General features: G+C 28.9%; 1 pseudogene; it reads right to left on the minus strand.

Moving 5' to 3' along the window:
- Positions 1-5,981, minus strand: part of LOC106464240 — a 52,913-nt pseudogene that overhangs the window by 21,666 nt on the left and 25,266 nt on the right.

Consider the following 5,981-nt stretch of genomic DNA (forward strand, 5'->3'; position numbering starts at 1 on the left):
TATGATCAATTTTTTCAAGAGCAAAAAAGTTAATTCATAAATTATTAATTACAAAAAAGTTTCATTGAAACTATAATGAAATTACTTTTGTATAGAATATTTAATAAATATTTATATATATAATGTATTAAATAAATTACGAATTGTTTTTTTACTTATAAATGTGTATTAGAGTCAATCATATCTGATGTAATTTGGTAGATACAGTTACTTATTAGTTACTATAACACAAATATACAATACCAGAAGAAAACTATAAGTGCTATATTTTATTTATTTTGAATTTCACACAAAGCTACACAAGGGCTATTTGCACTAGCCATCCCTAATTTAGCAGTGATAGAGGGAAGATAGTTAGTCAACCACCCATCATCAACTATTGGTCTACTCTTTCACCAATGAATAGTGGAATTGACTGACTATCACATTATAATGCCCCCATGGCTGAAAGGAGTGAGCATGTTCGGTGTGTCAGGGATTCGAACCTGTACCTACATATTGCGAGTTGTGCACCCTAACCACCAGGCCTAATGCAGTATAGAAAAAATATTTTAGTTTCTTAGTTATTACTGCCTCAGTTTATGAAAATACTTTTTCCATGCGACTGATTATTATAATTAGGTCGATTGGCAAAAAAAAAGTTTTTATGAGCACAACGTATGTTTTGACAGTTAAAGACCATATATATAGGACTAATTTTTTTTCAGCTGACAGTCTTGTAATATACATCCATATTGTCACATTAAGGGATTTTTTTTTTTTTATTAGTGTCAGTAAAATAAGTTCTAGGAAATTAAACTATATGTTCAACTGGATGATTCCTGAATATCGTATGCAACTTTAATGGAGCAGTTAAAATGAAATACTATGATGAAAGCATAGAGCACTATGAACCAGCAACACCATTATTGAAAGTTTGCAGATTTACAAATTGCCGATCTATGGAGAAATGTTTTTTTTTAAGAATATTAATGGTTTAACTCTTACCTCAGAAAGCTTATTTTGCTTGTCTGGAAAAAAGCTACATAGAGGCTATATGTGTTAGCTGTCTTTAATCTTGAACTGATAGGCTATTGGGAAAGCAGTTGGTCAACAATACCCACCACCAACATTGATGCTGCTCCTTATAAAATAATGGGATTTAACAATCATTCTTATGATGCAAAATTTGAAGCATGATTGTTTTTGCAATGGACACAAACCATGAGCCCTCAAAATCACGGGTCAGCATGCTTACCACTAGGCCACGCCGGATCAATGAAAGTTGGTATCATATTATATTATATGGTTACATGTGTTTTCAATTTCTCTTATTATTTTGTGTATGTAAGCACAAAATGTTTCCCTTTCTGAAAATAATCTTTAGAGATGAGCATTACCTTACAATAAATCATCTAATTACGGATATTAACTACCATTTGTTTGAGCTCTGACTTAAAAGAATTCAATTTTTTTAAAATGAAATAACAATAAACTTATTTCTCAAGCTAATAATTATAACATTATTTTATTTGGAATTAATACAATATCAAAACGAATTTTTGTTTTAATTTCAAAAGTTTCAATCATGATATATGATTACACAACTAATAGGGAATATGTCATATCATCATCAAATAGTTGTCTGGAACAAAGGATGCATTGATACAAGACAGTGTAAAAAATATATACATTGTGATACATGTATGTATAGCAAAATGCTACATAGAGCCGATTCTTTTGAGAATGTTTATTTTATTTAATATTCAATGAGCTTTAACACTGAGAAGTATAAAGTTATACATTTGGGGGTCTGGAAATTTTTAAAGGATGTACTTCTTATATGAGTACTGTATTGTATTAAGAGTAAATGAATAACATTAAACAGAATTTAAGTGCAATTATTGATAAAAACATGAAATTTCTGTAACTGTGGCGAAATGATCAAGTGGAGTTCTATGTATGAGAATCTTAAATAGTGTGTGAAAGAGGAATAAAAATAAGTTAGAAAGAGTTCAGAGATAAGCTACTAGACTGACACCTGGTTAAAGCTATTTTAGCAAGAAAAAAAAGAGACTTGAAGCTTTGAACTTGCTTTCTTTGGAGTTGGAAGAGACTTGACTCAGGTGGTCAAAGGGTTTGGACATCTTTCTGAAGATGGTCTAAGTGATGGAATGACAAAGTTCAAACTTTGGAAACCCACATGAAAAGTTGTTCCTTAAATGAATTATTTATTGGTTAGTTACTAAATGGTAATGACAACGTGGAGGTGAGATTTCTCAAATATCTTTATATAATTTTTGGGGGGGGTAAGTATATGGATGTGATAACTATATATAGCTTAGATTTAATGGTTTAGTAGGCAGTGAAGGAAATTGCTTTCTGTTACCTTGCCATTTCTACATGTAGATATTATCATTAAGATTACTCATGCTGTTTCAATGTCAATGAAGATAAATTAAAAGAATAGGCATTACAAATTTTACAGTAATACTGAAAGGTGGGTACCCTACTTATGACACTAGGTGCAGGTGTGCTTCTCTTGCAATTTTGTTTTGTACTTTTCAACATTGGTTATTTTCTTCAGTGTAGAAAATTAATCAACATGATAAGACTATACAAATAATAAATAAAACTACTACTAAAACATTATATATACTTTTTTGTGTATTGTTGATAAAAAGTTTTTTTCTACAAAACAGTATACATATCCCATGTTTTATGGTCAGCATCCAATATACTAATCAAATTGTTGTCAACAAATTAAAGGGTGGACATAAGGCTGAGAAAAATATCACTTGAGGCATCATGGGAAATTCTCTCCTACAGTTTGATGCATTTTTTGGGACTACTGGCTAATATATAAACAAAGAATTCAAGCATAAAACACTAAAAAAGGTTTTACTTGTTCAACTGTTCCTGCTGGCTTACAACTTTGACTTTAAAGCATGTCCATCTTATGTACAGTTGCCATTATAATTCTTAAATAATTAAGTTAAAATACAGTTACAGTATAAAGACTTATGTCTTTTAAATGTGCTTTGTAGAACATTCAGTAACATTGGAATATCTCTGATTGTTAGCTCATTTCTCAACAGATGTCCTTCCACCAGAAAATGCCAATACCAAGAAATATTTATCTAGCCTACAATATTAGTGGGTCATGTGAATGGTATGTATGTTTGGAATTATATTTACTTATAGAAGTTTCAGAGTTTCACTGATAAGTGTACATAATGTTCCCACAGAAATAATATTTGTCATCCCATAGATATAAGTCATGTAGGCCTACTTAGAAACATTCCATCTCTTAAATAACTTTTTTTTAAGGGATTAGTATATTTTTGTGGCATTAAAAGTAATAAATATTCCTCTAAACATCATTCATCAAACACTCTACAAGATGTAAAAATAAATCTTGCATCTTTGAATAAGTTATCCTACTAGTAATGTTTTTGCACTTCATAAAAATCACTACCATCAGTCAATTAGATGACAGCTTGCCTTTAGTGTCTTTATTAAACTATTTTTTTCCATATCCAAGTGATACAAATGTTCATGATTTAGTAAAATATAATCAATGTAGCACTGTGTGTATAGTTGCTTATTCAAAAGTTGAAACATGGAATATGCAAACAAATATATATGTAAATTATAGGATCCTTTAAAATGATTTGTATGCTACATGAATGTAACATCTACAAGGTTTTCAATCCCTGTTTTGCATTGTTTCAAAAATTCTTCGAGTTTTCCAGTTAGATTTAAAAGCAACTATAGAGAAAACACATGCATCTACACTTTTAGAGAACAAAGGTTAACAAACCACAACAATAATATGAAACTATGTCTGTAATTATGAAACCCTGAATAATACAAAAACTTTACTTCTAAATCCTTAATACATAATATTTTTTTTTTACGTATTGACAATATTTCTGGTTTTAGATATTTTGGAATTAAATTCAACCATAAAAAAAACATTACTGTGAACTTATGTGAAACTAGCCAGAAAAAAGGGAACAAAGTAATAATATCTATACTAGTAATTCTTTCAGTCAATGGCCCACTTTAATAGACTTAGGTTAATTATTTGTTAGGTTATATATTAAAATTTTGCTAGAGATAATTAAGTCTAAAATTTACATCACAAAAGTTTTAAATAATGGAATAGGTACAAAGGAAATATGAAAGTTTAGCTTCCCAAATCTACAACTTGTTATTTAGTATTTACTTCTCATGAAGTCTCCCAGTGGGTTAGCAGTAAGTTTACGCTAAAATCTGGGGTTTGATTCCCCAAGGTAGAAAGAGTGCAGATAGCCCATTGTGTAGCTTTGCACTAAGAAATCATCATCAACAATACAAAATAACAAACTTTTTATGAATATGTTCATTTTCTCAGTGATAATGAAGCCAAATATGTTTAATATTTTCATAAACATTCTCCTATAACCAGTTTCTACTTGTTTTTTGTTTCTTGTTTGTGAAATACCTTCATTAATTTGATTATTCATCACACAAAGCTTAAAAGACATGTTCACATGCTTATCCTTTTATTATTCCTATAATTTTCTTAATGGTCAAAGGGTTAGTCATTCTTCACTTTCCTAATTAATATGATTTTACTCATATATGTATTTTATTTCAAAATGTCATGCATACTCATCAAAATCAGTTTTTTTTAACAATTACAAATTTTACAGACTTTTAAGTTTTTAATCATGTTTTGTATTATTCAAACCAGTGACTATCCTAAAATTAGTTAGGCTCTTTAGTGTTAATAAAAGTGTAAGTATATATTGTTAAATAATTAGGATGCTGAATCAAATGTGTTTTAAATTCATTTATTTATGAAAAAAGCTACACATGTCTTTATATGCATTACTTGTTCACTGAATTATTAAACAAATGTGAAAGTTACCAACATAAGAATCACACTTATAACTTACAAAAAGTGGATTAAATAACTGATTCTCAGATTGTTACTCTGAAACTAGAAGTTTCACAGAATTCTCTTTTCTTATTCATATATCAAATATTTTTAATGAAGTTCAAAAAAATTCTGAAATTGAGAAAGGCTTTTATTGAGATATGCTACAAGATTTGGAAAACAACACAGCATTAGCAGATATTAAAAAAAGGTGTTGGATGAGCTAAAACTTTACTGTGCACACTGATTAACATTTTAAGTGGCTCATCTCCTCATAAATCATTCTTTGAAAGACAAAGAGATACAAAATGTATTATTCTATGCTTATAAAATACTGAATGACATTATAATATTATTACCAAAAATTAAAAAATAGTTAATTTTTCCAATCTTTTTTAACAAAGTAACAAAAACAATTAATCAACAAATTCAGATTTCTGGAAAAAAATGAAACTTCTTCCTCATTTGTAAAATATATCAATAAAAAATTGAAATTATACAAGACAATTTCTTTATCATATATCATGACCGACAGCAAGGTATGCTCAATAACAATGAACATGAATTCAAAAATAAAATAACAGAGCTTTCACAGTAGGCAAGTTCTGATTTTAAAACTTACAATGCTTCGATCCATAGTATCAAGTAAAATAACTCGATACTATGGGTCAATACATCGTAATTATTACAATAACAACTTGCCTATTGTAAAAGTTACTGTTATTGTATTTTTGAATTAATTATTCCGTTGAGTAAGTTCCTCACTAAATATTAATAAAGAACTTTGTTTGGCTCACAGACTTTAAACAGGCAATTTGTTTACCAACATAAGTTTGATTAAAGAAGGGGCCCAGTAATTCAACCCCCCCCCCCCAAAAAAAAGATAAAATATCTTACTTGTTAACCCAATGACTACCGGCTACTAACTTTCTTAGTAGGCAATGCAAGTGTGAGGGCAAAATCATTTGTGAATTGAAAAAATGATAGAGAACTTATCTTTTAACGGATTTCTGATTTTATTTTTATAAATGTAGCATAACATTCAATTATTTGTACAAAATTGTATTATTTAATG

Source organism: Limulus polyphemus, unplaced genomic scaffold (assembly GCF_000517525.1).
Source record: "Limulus polyphemus unplaced genomic scaffold, Limulus_polyphemus-2.1.2 Scaffold1596, whole genome shotgun sequence".
Taxonomy (NCBI): Eukaryota; Metazoa; Arthropoda; class Merostomata; order Xiphosura; family Limulidae; genus Limulus; species Limulus polyphemus.